General features: G+C 37.3%; 1 protein-coding gene across 1 annotated transcript in view; it reads right to left on the reverse strand.

Annotated features, from left to right (window-relative positions):
• Nucleotides 1–5,312, reverse strand: part of LOC145663965 (lysosomal cobalamin transporter ABCD4-like) — a 55,296-nt gene extending 49,984 nt beyond the window's left edge. Inside the window, exon 1 of the mRNA XM_081730198.1 lies at nt 5,122–5,312. The gene's annotated coding sequence lies outside the window, so the exon portion shown is untranslated. The remainder of the gene's footprint in view (nt 1–5,121) is intronic.
• Nucleotides 5,313–16,138: the final 10,826 nt, after the last annotated feature.

Below are 16,138 nucleotides of genomic sequence, written 5' to 3' on the forward strand. Positions count from 1 at the left end.
TTGCAAAATCATACTAATTTGATAGTTGCATTCTTCCCCGTTGATAAGTTGTTTAGCTAATATGAAAGTGAATTAAATCTCCGGAAAAAAAAAAATCTAATGGAAGGAATTCTTAAATACAGCAACAGCTTCCTTGAAGAATTAACACGAATCATTACGAATGATCACTGATCCCTTTTGCTTCTTAAGCAGCCACTTAATTAAAACCTCTTACTTTCTCCTGTTCGCCGAAATGTTAATATTAGGGTTAAGGAATGCAACCATTCAGGAGCGATCTTTTCCCTTTATAAACATTAACCCGAGGTGTGATCAAAAAATACATTGAATAATTTTATTAGAAACGAAGTAATAAGCTTACAAGGGATTTGATCATTCTTCTTCCAAGTACTGTCTTTAGCTAGCAATGCACTCCAGCGTTGCATTCATGACTGGAAGCATTTCTGCAAAGCTTCGTTTGTAAGGGCATTAAGCTGCTTTGTCATAGCCCTCTCCGCGGTGGCTCAGTGGTAGAGCGTTCACCTCTGGCGCTTGGGGTCCCGGGATCGATCCCAGCCCCCGCCAAGTGAACTTTGTGGTGGACAAACACCGTGTGCGTGGGTTTTCTCGGGGTTCTCCCGTTTCCTCCCACTTTCTTCATTCCACCATTTCATTCATTACTCATCATCACCGTCTCCTTTAGCCTAACCGGCATAACCGTGGGACATAAAACTCAAAGATTTCATTTCATTTTCATGGCCCTCTCAATGTCAGGAATGGTGTCAACACGTTTCCCTTTAAGCACGATATTAATTTTTAGGAAGAACCAGAAGTCACATGATCCTATATGTTGAGAGCACAGCGAATGTAAACAGACACGAATATTTTTTCGGCCAAAAACTCGCGGATCAAAAGCGAGGTGTGGCACGATGCGTTTTCGTAGTGAAGAAAGAAGACACTTGCCCATTTAATTGGCTCTTAAAATGCTTTTCACTGACCCGTACGAGATGTTTAGTTCTTCGGAAACTCTCCCAAGTCATTCGCCACTTTGAACATTTTTTTAACGTTTTCATTTGTTTTTGACATCGAAGGACGTCTCAATAGTTGCACGTTTTCAGCCGACCCCTTGCCACTTTTGAATCGCCCATACCCAGGGATGTAATGGGGTGTATACGGCGTATACCCACCTAATAATCTTATAGTCCAGCCAGGGTTGGCAAAAACCATGGTTTTTATTGAAAAAAACAAAAAAAAAAAACGGTTTTTTGGTTTAAACCCTTTTTTTTTTGTTTTTTGTTTAAATAATTTACTTTATGTATTTATATTAGATATGGACAGAAATTAGCTTGTTTCGCCTTGATATTATGCAACAACAAGGTTATGCTGGAAGGGGTCACATAAGCTTAAGGCGGAATCCAAACCGCTTCCCGACTTACATCCAAGAGAAATTGTCCATTTGGACACGAAACCGGGACTAATTGGTCACAAATGCGAGTATTGGGCAAGTGTTCTTGTCTTATTTTCAGGGTTGGCTGGTTTAAACCAGCTGGTTAAAAAAAAAAAAAAAAAAAAAAACTGGTTTAAACCAAAAAACGAAAAATGTTTGTAAAAGTGTAAGTGTTCCTAAAATCTTGATAAACGCACATTTGTGGGTTATTGCGTGTCACTCCCACATATTATTCATATTATATTCAGACCTAAATTTCCCATTCATTACTCAAAGAGATTATACTACAAAAGCAACTTGTTTTTATAAGTTTATGAATGTTTCTTTTGTGATTTTTTATAGTTTGTTATTAGTGTTATGCAATTGCAATCAAAGAAAAGTTCTAAATATTGTTTCGTTTCAATAATATTTACTATTGATAAAATACATCGAAATACCGTATTTTTTTTGGAGGGGAAGTCATACAAACCACTCGAGAGGATTTACTGAAATTAGTAGTATCTTTGGTATCTATGTATGTATAAATGGGTCAGAGCCAAAGTGGACTCAAATAATTCGTATCTTTATTCACTTTTCTTACTAATATGCAAATTAAGTCGTCGTATTTCTTTAACTTGGAATAATAAAAGTCGTAGTGAACTAACTTGGGCTTAATTAGTTCTTCTGTACTCTGCAGTATTTTGAAATTGTCTATATGTAATTCTGTATAATGATTTCATTTGTGCAACTGTTTATCTTTTAGTCCTTCTCAAATGACTCTTGACAATTAGACAATTATATTAAAAGTGTGTAAAGATCAGTACAACATATCAGAAGTCCTTCGTGAGTGAGTCGGCAGACGTATCGCATTTGCGGCCAATTAGTCCCTGTTTCGAGTTCAAATGGAGGACAATTTGTTTCGGATGTAAGGTAAGAAATAGTTTGGGCTCCGCTTTAAGCTTATGTCACCCCTTTCAGCGTAACCGGTTGTTGCATAATAACACCAAGGTGAAACACTTATTTCTGTCCATATGTAATATAAATACATAGAGCAAATTATCTAACACCCCTCCCCAAAAAAACAGGTTTAAAACAAAAAAAAACTTTTTTTTTGTTTTTTTCAGTAAAAAACATGTTTTTTGCCAACACTGCTTATTTTTTTCCTGTGTGGAATCAGTAATTATGAGTTTATTATTCATGAGTGTTCTGGTACGGTACGACGAAACGTTAAGTACTAAAACTGTCTCCGATTGGCTAACGTTTTGTCGAGAGGTCTGCTTAGAAACTCTAGTTAAAGAATCAGGTGGTTTAATATGTGAGGCTGATTTGCATCTAGAGATCGACGAGCATGCTGGATCTCTATATCACTAGCGTTTTTTTTTTTTTTTTAAATTGATATTAGCTTTATTCTTGATTTGTTTTACATTTGTACATTTAAAAAAAAAAAATAAACACGAAATGTGTGTTTATAGGGTTTATTTTATCCACCTCTATTTCAGGGGGGTTGGGGCGGTATCTCCCCCATGTACTTCCGAATGCAAGCTGTTTACATTAAATTTTTAGCTGAGAATTAAATATCGTAGTTGAAGATTATGGACGGCTTGGATTAGGTTAGTGTAAAATCTGGTTTTCACTTCATTGAAAGTATGTTAGTTTTATTTGCCTGTTTCTGATCTACATTTTGGAGAACTTGTGAATTACGGTTGTTCAAGAATCGATTTATCTGAACCGGTTTCCATTGTAGTTTGGGAAGCAGTTCCCAAAGATGTTTCTATTTTCCGGAGTACTCTAGGAGTGAGTTCTGGGGGAGAGTAACAGGTTGTCTGTTCCGAGGAGCTGATTCCTGGACTGCTCTCTTGAATTGAATCGTTCTTGGGAAATGATTCCTAAACTGCTTCGGGAACCGAGTCAGATGAATTATTTAGTCACTGTCCGAATCAAAGTAAAGACTTGCTCACAGTTTTTTCCGACCCTGAATACTCTGAATTCGACACATATCTCAATGATTTCTCAAATTTTATTTTTCATCTCTACCACCTCAACTTCTGCTGATGGGGTGGACTTAAACGGCATTGGGATCATCACTATTCGTTTCAGCGACCCCAAAAATTATGGATTTGGCAGTAATATCGGTCATTTTCGATTATTTTTCCATGTTCCAATTTCACCCCCCCCCCAGGGCACTAATAGTACTGAATTTGAACTTAAATAGCATTTGGGGTATCACTATTTATCTAAGCGATCTCGGGAACTATGGATTTAACACTAATACCGTTCGTTTCTTATAATTTTTGTCAGCCCCTCCCTCTCCCCCTAGGAGTGCTCAGAGTGTCTTGCCCCCACTGGGGGCTGAACCTGGACTTAAAGTGCACCAAAACTGTTATCAATCAAACCCGGATCCCGAAAACTATGGATTCGACATTAATATCGGTCATTTTAAATTATTGTTGATACTGTTTCAGTGTAAAATGGCTTTTCAATTGCTGTATCCTCACCTTGTTGATAAATAAATAAATTGAAAAATGAAAGAACAATCTCATCTCGAAGAAGAAAAACTGAGAATGTCCGGAACCACAGATATGTTATTCCGTGCATGAAACAATAACTTGAAACGTAGAAATGCATCACAAATGAAGTTATGCAGTTTTAATTTTTATGTGAAGTTACGTTTCAATGAAGCCAAAAAAAAAAAAAAAAAAAAAAATTAGCGTTTTCTCTTTAATTTCCTCATAATGCAGCATAAAACTGATACCTGTTGTATGTAACGAGTCTAGTACTTCTTCCTTACAAGACGGCTTTTACACTCTAAAAGAACTATTAGCTGATTAATGTTGTATATAACGAGTACTTCTAATTTCAAGCAGGTTTAAAAACTCTAAAAGAAATATTAGCTAATTAAAAATATAGTAATTTTCTTCCTTGGATTAAAACCCCAAACGAAGTGATTTGAAGAGTTCTACCACTCAGTACCGTATTTCAGTTATTCTAATACACTTTGCTGACAATGTAGTCTAGTGCAGCATAAGACAGGGACGGATCCAGAACGGACTTCTGGCGGGGGGGGGGGGTTGTAATACTGCTCCTTAGAGCTACATTTAAGAGCTCCAAACTCTGGATGGGTGTTATTTATATATAAAAAAATAAATAAGGAAATCATTTCCTCTTCTGGGGGGCCGATCGTCCCCCCCTGACATAAAGTAATTTATTTCGTTCAGATAGAATTATGCAAGTACGCGAAAGGAACGTTTATCCTACTGTCACAAAAAAAAAAGCTCGAAAATAAGTAGCTTTTCACTGACAAATAGGACAGGAGGAATAGGAATTACTGTATACCATGCTCAATTTTTTGGAGCGTACCATATCATCATACAAAACATGATAATTTTGATCATTGTGCTCAATAATTATCAGGTGGCCGCGGTGGATCATACGAAGAGAGTTCAGCTCTGTTGCATGTGGTCCTTGGTTCGATCCCAGCTCGCAATGAGCTTTCTGGTGGGTATACTCCGTGTGCGACGGTTTCCTCCCACTTCCTTCAGTTGTCATCATCACCGTCTCCTTTATCCTGGCCGGCATAACGATGGACATAAAACGAAGATTTCATTTCATTTTTTTAAATAGTTATCAGCTTAGTTAACAGCCCTGTTGTATTATTACTTGCACTTATTTTCAAATATAATAAAGCAATATAAGGCGATAAAAGACCCTTAATTCTATACCTTAAAACCCAACAGTGTTCTTGTGCGGCATGACGAAAACAGTAATTTTTTCCCCCTTAACAGTCTGTTAACAACAATGATTTAATAACCAGTATTAAATAATAACAACGATAACAAAATCTTGAAGAACCTCCACTACGAGTCACGCCTCTCACATGTTCATCTATCAGTCTGCAGTGAGCCAGAACAATCTTCATTTTTTATTTGATAGGTGAGTGAAACGGTGAATGAAAAAGTCCGAAACTATTTTCTGATGCGTCATTTCGTATTTGACTTTTTGCAACACAACACAAAATACACAGTTATGTACTTTTACCATTAGTGATGATTCTGAGAAGAAAAAAAACACCACGAAGGATAGATAGTTCCAAAATTCAAATTTTTGTCACTGATGTCTTATCGCAAAATCAAGTGATATCAAAAATCGCAAATGAAAACGAAAAGTTTGCGTTGCGTTGACTCCAACCGACACGGATTGATATTCCTAATTTCTTTTGATGCCTTGCTTTATTCTTCCTCTGATCGCTTTTCTTTTAATAGATTCTTCCTTTATTCACATTTCGCCATATACTGTATAACTCCTATACTATTTATTGACACCACAAGTGGTATCATTCATGTCATTTAATAACTGGTTCTATAATAAGTACTATAGTAACTTGCCATACGATAATATTGACGATATTACAGCCCCAAAGAAAAACGTTTTTCAAATTTTTACGACGGCTTACGCAAAACCCGATAAACTTTCTGCAAACATTTTATTAATAGCGTAGTAAAATAATAACAAAAAAAATCAAGCGTATAGAAGCTAAATAGTTATATATAGGGTTTTCATAAAGTATGGACGGATTTAATTCGCTTATAATTTACATAAAAATGCTCATATTGAAATCAAATAAAGTGCAAACGGTAGCGGAAGGATTAAATTTTTACCTGTAATCTGCACCAGCTCAGTTCATTCACCGCCACACCTCCAACTGGGCGCCATTTACGTCCACACATTTACGTAGGGGCAGGCCCGTAGCCAGCCCAAAACTTTAGGGGGGGGCCCGGTAGTAGTTATGGGGGGGCCGACCCAATCATATTATAATTAATCACCATATTATAGTTCATTTGCAAGCCTACCGTGAAACTTTTAGGGGCCAGCCAAAATTTAGGGGGGGCGGCCCCCCTAGCCCCCCCGTGGATACGGGCCTGCGTAGGGGGCGCTGGAATCCACTCACAGCGTTCCGCCGTGTTTGATCCGAAATGCCAGCCACAGACGCCCTGATTTTGTTTTTTAAGTTCTCCAAACCACTTGGCTTCTTTGCATAAACTTCCGTTTTCACATGACCCCAAAGCCAGAAGTCGCAGGGGGTAAGGTCGGGTGATCTTGGCGGCCAAGCGGTCGGGCCACCGCGGCCAATCCATTGGTTAGGGAATTTCTCGTCAAGTAACTGTCTCACCTTGATTGCATAGTGAGGGGGTGCCCCGTCCTGTTGGAACACGATGTCGTTCTGGATTCCACGTGCCTCCAGTTCCGTAATGAGGTATTTCTGCAACATATCCAGGTACGAATCTCCATTCACGGTCTCCTCTTCAAAAAAGAACGGTCCAATCAGATGATCATAGGACACAGCGCACCAAACGTTCACTTTAGGGCTATCTCTCTCTTGTGTCTCAAATTCCTTTGGGTTTTCCGTGCCCCAAACGCGACAGTTGTGTCGGTTAACCTTCCCGGAGACATGGAAGGTTGCCTCATCCATGAACCGTCTAGGAATCGACTTCTGTGGGCTGTTGATGATGCTTTCCCTTACCCTGCTCACTGTTGCAGGCGATGTTGGCGGCCTCCCACTTCGAGGACGGTCCAGGACGCTTCCTGTCTCCAAGAACTTAGCATGCCACTTTCGGATTGCACTCTCAATCGGTGCCGGCTTTCTGAACTCTTTGGTGAACTTTCGATACACTAGAATTGGTGATTTTAGCTCTGCGTACCACAGAACACATTGCGCTTTCTCTTTCAACGACGCCATCTTTGATACGGTAAAAAAAAAATAGTCTTCTCAGAGGAGTTTTTCATTTATTTATTTCTTTAAAAGACACACACACCAATACAGCTTACAACTTACTTTTAACAGTCAACATTGAAACAACAATGAAAACAACAATGGATGGAAATTGGTAAGAAACTGACCCTTGCCCTCCCTCTCCCTATCTCAACGTGTTCAGAGTTGCCGCTTATCTAACAGTGTTGCCAACTAAAAATTTAATCCTTCCGCTACCGTTTGCGCTGTATTTGATTTCATTATGAGCATTTTTATGAAAATTATAAGCACATTAAATCCGTCCAGACTTTATGAAAACCCTGTATATTACTTGCAGGCTTTTTATTTATGGAGAAATATACAGGAGGCATATATAGGGCTGTATAATGCTTCTTCTAGACGGTCAAAGAAAGCTTGTATTAATACATAGTATAGTTCATGGGATATAATTCCAAGTTATGATTAATTCTTAAACTCTATTTTCTATTAAACTAAAATATTATCCAAAAGATAAGACATATATCAGTTTATAGTTCATATCTAACTCAACAATATGAGATGCTTAAGGGTAAATCCTGATGCGTCGTTTCCGAGAATATCGAAAACAAAGAACTTTAAAAAATATGTGGCTCGTAGTCAATATTAATTGATAATTCTGCTCAAACCGATTGTTTATAGCTAAATTACTGTAGCGAATAAATATATCTTTCTGATATCTATGAAATATATAATATACTCTGTTAATATCCCCATGCTGTAAACGTGGCCAACACCTAGTGACCCACTTGTCGGTAAGTGCCGATCGTCCATATAGGGACGCGTCGAATGACTGCCGCTAATCTGCCACTGGCGGCTGGATTTCGTCGAGTCGAAACAGGTAACTAGAGTGGGGTGTTGAAGTTAACACCGCGTAGCAGCGAGGACTTCATCTTGGTCCGCGCTCCTTCGATTCGTCGTGGAGATTCGCGAAGGGGCCAATACGAACTATCGCCACTCATGTGCATGCGGTTATTATTATATATTATTTTTCACAACGAATTGTTCCTAGAGTTAGGGGCCGCGGTGGCTCAGTGGTAGAGCGTTCACCTCTGGTGTATGGGGTCCCAGGTTCAAACCCTGCTCCCGCCAAGTGAACTTTGTGGTGGACAAACACCGTGTGCGTGGGTTTTCTCGGGGTTCTCCCGTTTCATCCCACTTTCTTCATTCCACCATTTCATTCATTTCTCATTATCACCGTCTCCTTTAGCCTAGCCGGCATAACCGTGGGACGTTAAACTCAAAGATTTTTTTTTGTGTTCCTAGAGTTCCGAAGGTCAAGAGAAGCCCCTGCCTCTACATCATGAAGTGAAAAATCTTGAGATGAGTGCGTATAATTGTATGAATTTAAATGGCAATTGTCGTCGATCATTAGAAAGTGAATATAGGAAAACTATGAAATAAAGTAAATAGACGCACGTCATTGTGTTATAAAATTACATAGCGAACATATTTTATCTGATCCCAAACGATTATCGTCGAATATACATGGTTAAAGGAGCACTCTGATAGATCAAATTAAAAAGTGTAAATAAATCACCCATATATTACCTGACCAGTGAACGAGTACGGGCGGCCGCGTTTTGGAACTAAAATACAAACATCAGTGTTTCTAACCGGATTACTTGTAATTAATCTATCACAGTTATTTTTGTCCTGTTCATAAAAAAAAAAAAAACACTTCACGCATATGTTCAAGTTAAGACAAACACATTTCAAAAGTTATAGAAATTGTTTCCAGAACACTTTAAGTTACTGCATAAAAAGTGCATACACGCTCCATATTAATTTGACAATAACTTGCGAATAAACTAACCTCAGTGTTGTACCAAGAAACACTAAGAACTTCGTAGCATTCGAGTGTAAGGAATTCCTACTTTTCCTATTAACAAATCCTCTAAGTTTATCTTTGTGAATCAAAGTTATACTTTGGCAACTGCGCTTTTATTGTTTAAAGCAAGTTCTATTGTGTAGTTTTGAGACAAGACGTCTGCGAAATTGCGACCAAGTTAGACCATGTGATCTCCGATTGACTGTCTAAGCAGTGTCTTGAGTAAGCAAATTCATTTTTGGATGTGCTGCAAAAGTCCGGTCAGAGAGAAACTGATAATCTTTCACCGCCTCCGAACGAGACTTGGATCCGCCCCTGATTGAGATAGTAGATAAAGATAAGTCTCTCTGATGTCTAACCCAGTCATTATTTAGTATGGTTTGATAATTTTTAAAAAGCCAGTATTTCTGCCATATTTTCAAAAAATTATTTAAAAGAAATATACCCAGTGTTATGTTGAAGGCGATAGGGGAGCGATTAAAGTTTAAAGTGGGGTGCCTGACAATTGAAGGTTCCTTGTCCTTCAAACAACTGAACTTCAGTGAAATTTGAAAAAAATGAATTACGTATTAAAAAGAAATGCAAAATACATTTTCAGGGTAACTCTTACAGGCATTATGTTATTATAAAATTAATGCTACTTCTGAAACTGATTAGAGTGAATAGATATGGATTTGAATAACAAAACCAATTGCATAAGTTTTTCAAAGTATCAAGTTTGAAGAACGAAGTTTGTCTTTTTCTGTTATCTCATTGCTCAAAGATATTGGTGATGAAACAATTGGCCGGAAATCACGCGGCCGCTTCTTACATCAATTCATGAAGAAGATGATTGCCAATGTTACGTACCTAACGTTAGTATTAGCAAATAATAATAATAATAATAATAATAATAATAGTAATAGTAAAATAAATAACTAAAAATAAAAATAAAATTAAAAAGAGCCATCCAACCTCTTGCAACCGTACGTAGCACATCTTAATACTTAGACTTGAAATTAAAAATACAGCTGTTTAAAGATGATTGCCTTTGTCTTTGAATTTCATATGTGGACAACAATATAGGACTTTTCAGATAGAGGAGGGGGTGGGGAAATTTATGTTAAACAAGACCGTACATCTGATCAGGCCCGTAACCAGCTCGAAAATTTAGGGGGGGCCCAGTGGAAGTTAGGGGGGCCCGATCCAAAGATATTAGTTCATTCCATATTATAGTTCATTTGCAAAAATTACCGTGAAAATTTTAGAGGGGGCCAGTAAAAATTTAGGGGGGCCCGGCCCCCCTAGACCCCCCTGGATACGGCCTTGCATCTGATATGTTTGAATTATATGAAACTTTTGTGCTTACAGGCTAAACTCAGTCCTCTGAAGTCAATCGACAAATGATTATGTATTACAGACACAAAAACAACACTAGACACCCAAGTTCTAAAATTATATTGTGTATGAAAACAGATAGTAGAATTAATTCTTTGTCACCTGAGACCTGGAGTCTAAAAGAAATTCAGAGCGAGTTCAAGAGGAATTTCTGTACTCATAAATAAAAGTTGTGAGTTTATTATGTGTTGAAGCAATGATACTTAAGCTTAAACTACCCATACGCTGATGTTTTATCAATACTTTTATTCTACATTTACCAAAATGCTGGATTACGATAATAATCCTAAAAGAAAGATGCACTGTAATCAAATTTTACAAGTCAATCCCGAAAGGCAAGCTATCCAATCCCATAACCCTTTTAAGAAATGAAGGAAAAATTTCTTCTTCACCTCCTTTTCCCCACAAAGGGTTCACATTCATCGGAAAAAAAATGAAATTTCTTTAGTTTAACGTCCCATGATTATGGTCTTTGTGCTAGAGGGGACAGATGATTAATGAAAGTGAAATATTGTAAAATTAATTTTTGAGCTCTCACTGGGATTTCAACCCAAAACCACGTACAACAAAGAGACATGCGCTAGCCAGTACACCAACGGAGAGCACTTCCACAGTTCTCGAGTAAAAAGAACTCCACTCCTCCTTGACTAAAACCCGAGAAAATAATTTATTTGTCAACCGATAAACATACATTTATAACAAACACTAGCGCTGCGAGCCTTGATATAAACTTACAGTTACAAGGAATTGCGCAAATCTCTAAGCTATCAATCCTTAATTAATCTTTTAGTCATTGGCATCGTTATTTCTGTGTTTTACAGGTTGCTCCGGTCTTATAATAAAATCAAATAAAACGTAATTTTTATACAATGTGCTTAATACATGATAGAAACTCACTTGCGTGCTATGTTGTTCTTAAATTGTTAATTTCCATGCATATGTCATTGTCCACAATACATCTACATTACTGTACGAATTCCTGATTTCAATAACAACTATATAATTTATGGCGTTCTTTATTAAGCTAAACAGATTAGGCTACTTATAACATGTAAACGGCAACTTTTAGAAAACGTTGGATACATTGCAGTGTGACGCTCTCCGCGCCCCCATCCCACCGCGCTTACATAGAAACTGATATAAACACAATAGCAGCGCCTTCCGCAAAAAACCGCACTAATATCCTGGTCAGGTAATAGGTGATTTAACATATTTTGAGGTAGTAATTTTGTGATTCATTCGCGTCTCTGCCGTTAGTGGTATAATTTTGAAAACGGAAATAGGCCACCGCGAATCGTTGTTTTTTTTTTTTGGCGAGATGTCGCTAGTTGCCCATCGGTGGTCCACCGACGCTTACAGCATGGGGATCATATTGTATCTTTTCCCAACGGTTATGAACATACTTGCAGATTATATGAATTCGATTTTAACGAATTTTCGTGTCTTTTCCTAAATTAGAAACCCCGAATAAAAATTTACAGAGCAATCAAATTTCGTAATATAAGTAGTTAGAATTCTATAATTTCTCCATTTTGATCAGTTCAAAAGTACATAGTTTAAAATGCAATGTTCCTGTACAAATAGCATCCATGCCATAAATTTTGCCAGCTCGACGAGGGACAAGCAGGAATTGAACCCCGGCACATAGTAGTATATATTTTTGGCAAATCCCGAACAGGGACGCAAAAGAATCGAACCAACAATGTGACACGCTGCTGTAGCAGATTGAACATTACTGCAGACAAATTATAATAGTTTATTATGACTTATCTGGATTATTGTGGATGGATCATAATTGCCTGAGTTCCTTCGTGGCTAAGCGGTTTGCGTACGCGCCTTTGGCGTGGGAGACCCGAGATTGGTTCTCGGCGGGAGCTCATGTGGTTCGGACTGCACGTTAATTAATAGGTCCTGTGTCATATAGTCTCGCTGCTGAAAGGGACGTTTAGCTGAAAATCAACTCAACTCCTGTCATTTTTTTTACTTCCTGCCAGAGCTACAACTTCCTCCCAATTTAACAGCTAGTTTTTTGCTGTGTGTATTGTATTTAATAAACTAACTTGGCTCAGTTTAGCATATTCAATGCCCCAAGTATTTATAGTTGGGAAAGTTGATCAACTAAGGGATAGTAAGTATATGTTGTAGCAGGGGACATGGCGGTTGTTAATAAAACATGCATTTGTAAAATATAAACAAAATTACCTTCGACATTTTTGAAAAAAAATGTTCAAAAAATTCCACAAAAATAAATATCTCTTTCTGGGTTATTCTCAGAAGAATTACTTATACCTTTCATACTTCATTGGGCTGATAATGAAGTACAATATACCTAAAATTATTCGAAGTACAGTCACCCCATCGCCAAATACCTGGATCGATATAAAGATTTAAAAAAAGCATTTAAATAACTTATTGAAAAACGGATTGTAATACATATTCCTTCGTAAAACCATGACATTTCTATTTAAATCAACATTAAAATTTACATATCGGAAATTTTTGAAGGCTAGGTTCCTCAACCTTTTCCACTGCATACCAGTAAAGCATATTATTATTCAGTACTACCATATGTCGTAAGTACCACAATCAGTGACTCACGTACCATCAGTGGTACGTGTACCATAGGTTGCGAATCCCTGGTCTGGCCTATACCTGGCAGCACGCAAACAAGTGTTTAGGAGAAAACAATTATCTTTATTGGTCATGTTCAATTAATATTTCTAAATGTATGTAACTAACTACGAAATACTGTGTTTTTAAATTATAGAAGAAGTCATATTTTTTTCGAAGTACATAAGGCTTTACGAAATACATAAGGAAATACGAAATACTTTTATTTATTATTAAACTAAACTTATTTTAGAATTTTTTTTTATTTCAATCTTATTTTCGATGGTTTCTTCACTTATTCACATTTCTGTCTGTATATTCTGATTGAGAACAGAACTCAGCACTTCAAATAATTCTCATTTGATTGTAGGCCTATTGATTAATGAAATATAGCCTAAACAAAATCGTTAGACCTTTTCGAAAAATTACCATCTTTAAATTTTTATCATTCACATGAGAAAAAATTCGTATGTGGTTTATGTAAAATCGTATGTTACATTTGTAAATCTTGTAGTTTTTGGACTTAACATACAGCAAACCTATAAGTGAAAACGCATGTTTTATAATACCATAAGACGGGGTTATTTTGCACAAGATTTAAGCAATTTTAAAGATCGCAATGATCTTTAACTTACAAACGCAATGATTTAGAACACTGTATTTTATATATATAATATCTAGATATATATAGGGAAAACATTAGTGCTAGTTCATTAGTAAACATTCAGCATGACCATAGTTATTGAAATATAAACTTTGGTGCAAAGTAACCCCATAGGTGGGGTTACTTTGCACAACACACAAATAATATATTCAAAATACGAACATAACGTTTCTGTGCAATCTTATCCCTTCAGTATTTATACATTTTACTTTCTACACAAAACTGCATGGAGTCTACAAATATTGATATTAGAATGATGGTACCGGTATCAGTACTTAGTTTGAATTATCGATATTTGTAAATAAATAAATAAATAATATATTTTCTGGTACTGGCACAGGAACCATATTCTAATAGTTTAGCATATGTCCCCAAGGCTGCCGATCCTGGGGGGCCCGGGTCCCCCCCAAAGCTGATGTGGGCTCCGCTTCTTGTATTTAAGAATATGCAATATTTGGCATAATTTGAATGCAATTTGTTTTTAAAATCTTTATATATGTCTTCTGCATCTGAATAGGTCCCCCCAAATTTACAGAGAAATCGGCGCCCTTGTATGTCCCACAAAAATGGCAACTCAGGAAGAGAAAAAAAAACGTGAACTGATTTGCCTTGGTTATTCCTTATGTCAAAGAATATCATTCCAACCCTAATCAGTGGAAGATTTACGGGGTTTGGGACTTTCAGGCTGAAGCCCAACCAAATTGCATGATTTTTGTTTTAAAAACCTAATGTTAGTCACTTATACGCGTATAAGCTGCAAGCCACTTCCCCCCAAAAGTCTAGTGATTTCTAAAAGAATTGAAGCCTTTGTGAGTGAAGCTCCTCTCAAACTACTTTTCTGGATCCGCCACTGTTTATCATTTATTTTCCAACAAGAAATTCATTCCAGCATCTACCTAAATAGGAAATTTATCTAAATTTAGAATGCGGGAGATTCCAGTAGTAATAATTTCCTATCTAAGCGGTATTTTGGACCAGTGCAAAATAACCCCGATTAGAGGCTGAAACCGCCTTCTCCCAGTTTTACTTTTCTTATGACTTTAAAGCGTTTCACATTTCAGTGCCAATTATTGCATCAAAGTCCCATTATACACAGTAGTATTTTACGAAACTGACTTAACTTTGACAGAAATTCTTGTACTTGATATCTTTCAAATCTTGGCGGCCTTTACAGTAATGACTTTCCATACCTCTACAACCACGAACCCTCTCGGTAATTAGAACTGATGTTAACAGCCAACATATATCCAAAATACAGTTACATGTTCTATCTTACGGTGGCAGTTGAAACTTTCTCTTTACAGTTCATAGTTTTGCCGACAGAGGACTGTGAAACTCTTTTCACATTTTGTGCAAAGTAATACCTGATATGCAAAATAACCCCGTCTTACGGTATCTACTTTCCGTATGTGTTCCATCTATACGTACTTTCTTTATGAAACAATATAGGCGGTCAGGATCTCACATACAAAAGGATGCATATAACATACAGCTGACGAATGTAACATACTTATATGTGTGTAATATACGGAAAACTGTTAGATATCAGACATTCTGCAACGGCATGATATAATATCTAAGGGTAGTGTGTACGTAGCATATGGATAACGTATGCTTCGTACTGATTTCTGTAATAAGCAAGATGGTTCCGTATATTTGAACAATATACCACTGTCCGGATAACGCATTTTTCTCAGTGCAGTAAACTAGTTTTATGTTTTGGAAGTAGTGAGAAAATTTTAAAAAAAAGCCCCTGAAAAATGTTAAACAGTACGGACTCTAGGCGAATAGGCCCTATGTATGTAGATCAAGACCAATGGCGGATGACCCCCAGAAGAGGAAACTTTTTTGTTTTATATATAAATAAAATCCATCCCAGAGTTTGGAGCGCTTAAAAGTAGCTCTAAGTAGCAGTATTACAACCCACCGCCCTCCCAGAAGTCCGTCCTGGGTCCGCCCCTGATCGAGACAAATAGGGATGCGCACCAGACGAGTCGAGACAGGATTTTCCTGACAAAATTCAAGTCGAGACACGGGTCTTCCAATAGAAAAATATAAATTTTTCGAGTCGAGACACCACTTTTACAGCACATTTTCGAAACGAGACAGCCACAAATGTTGTCTCGTGCGCATTCCTAGAGACAAACACAATCTTGTTGAATGGGGGCGAGGTGGCTCAGTGGTAGAGCGTTCACCTCCGGTGTTTGGGGTCCCTGGTTTGATCCCAGCTTGCGCCTTGTGGACTTTGTGGTGGACAAACACCGTGCTCGTGGGTTTTTCGAGGTTCTGCCGTTTCCTCCCACTTTCTTCATTTCTCATCATCACTGTTCCCTTTAGCCTAACCAGCATAAACGTAGGACGTACAACTCAAAGATTTCATTTCATTTCATTTTACAATCTCGTTGCAACGTGAATTCCATTAATTTTTAAGGAGTTAGACTTATCGAAACTTCTTTTTATATTTAACCTATA

This window comes from Thermobia domestica, chromosome 11 (genome assembly GCF_964235325.1).
Source record: "Thermobia domestica chromosome 11, izTheDome1.hap1.1, whole genome shotgun sequence".
NCBI classification, from domain to species: domain Eukaryota; kingdom Metazoa; phylum Arthropoda; class Insecta; order Zygentoma; family Lepismatidae; genus Thermobia; species Thermobia domestica.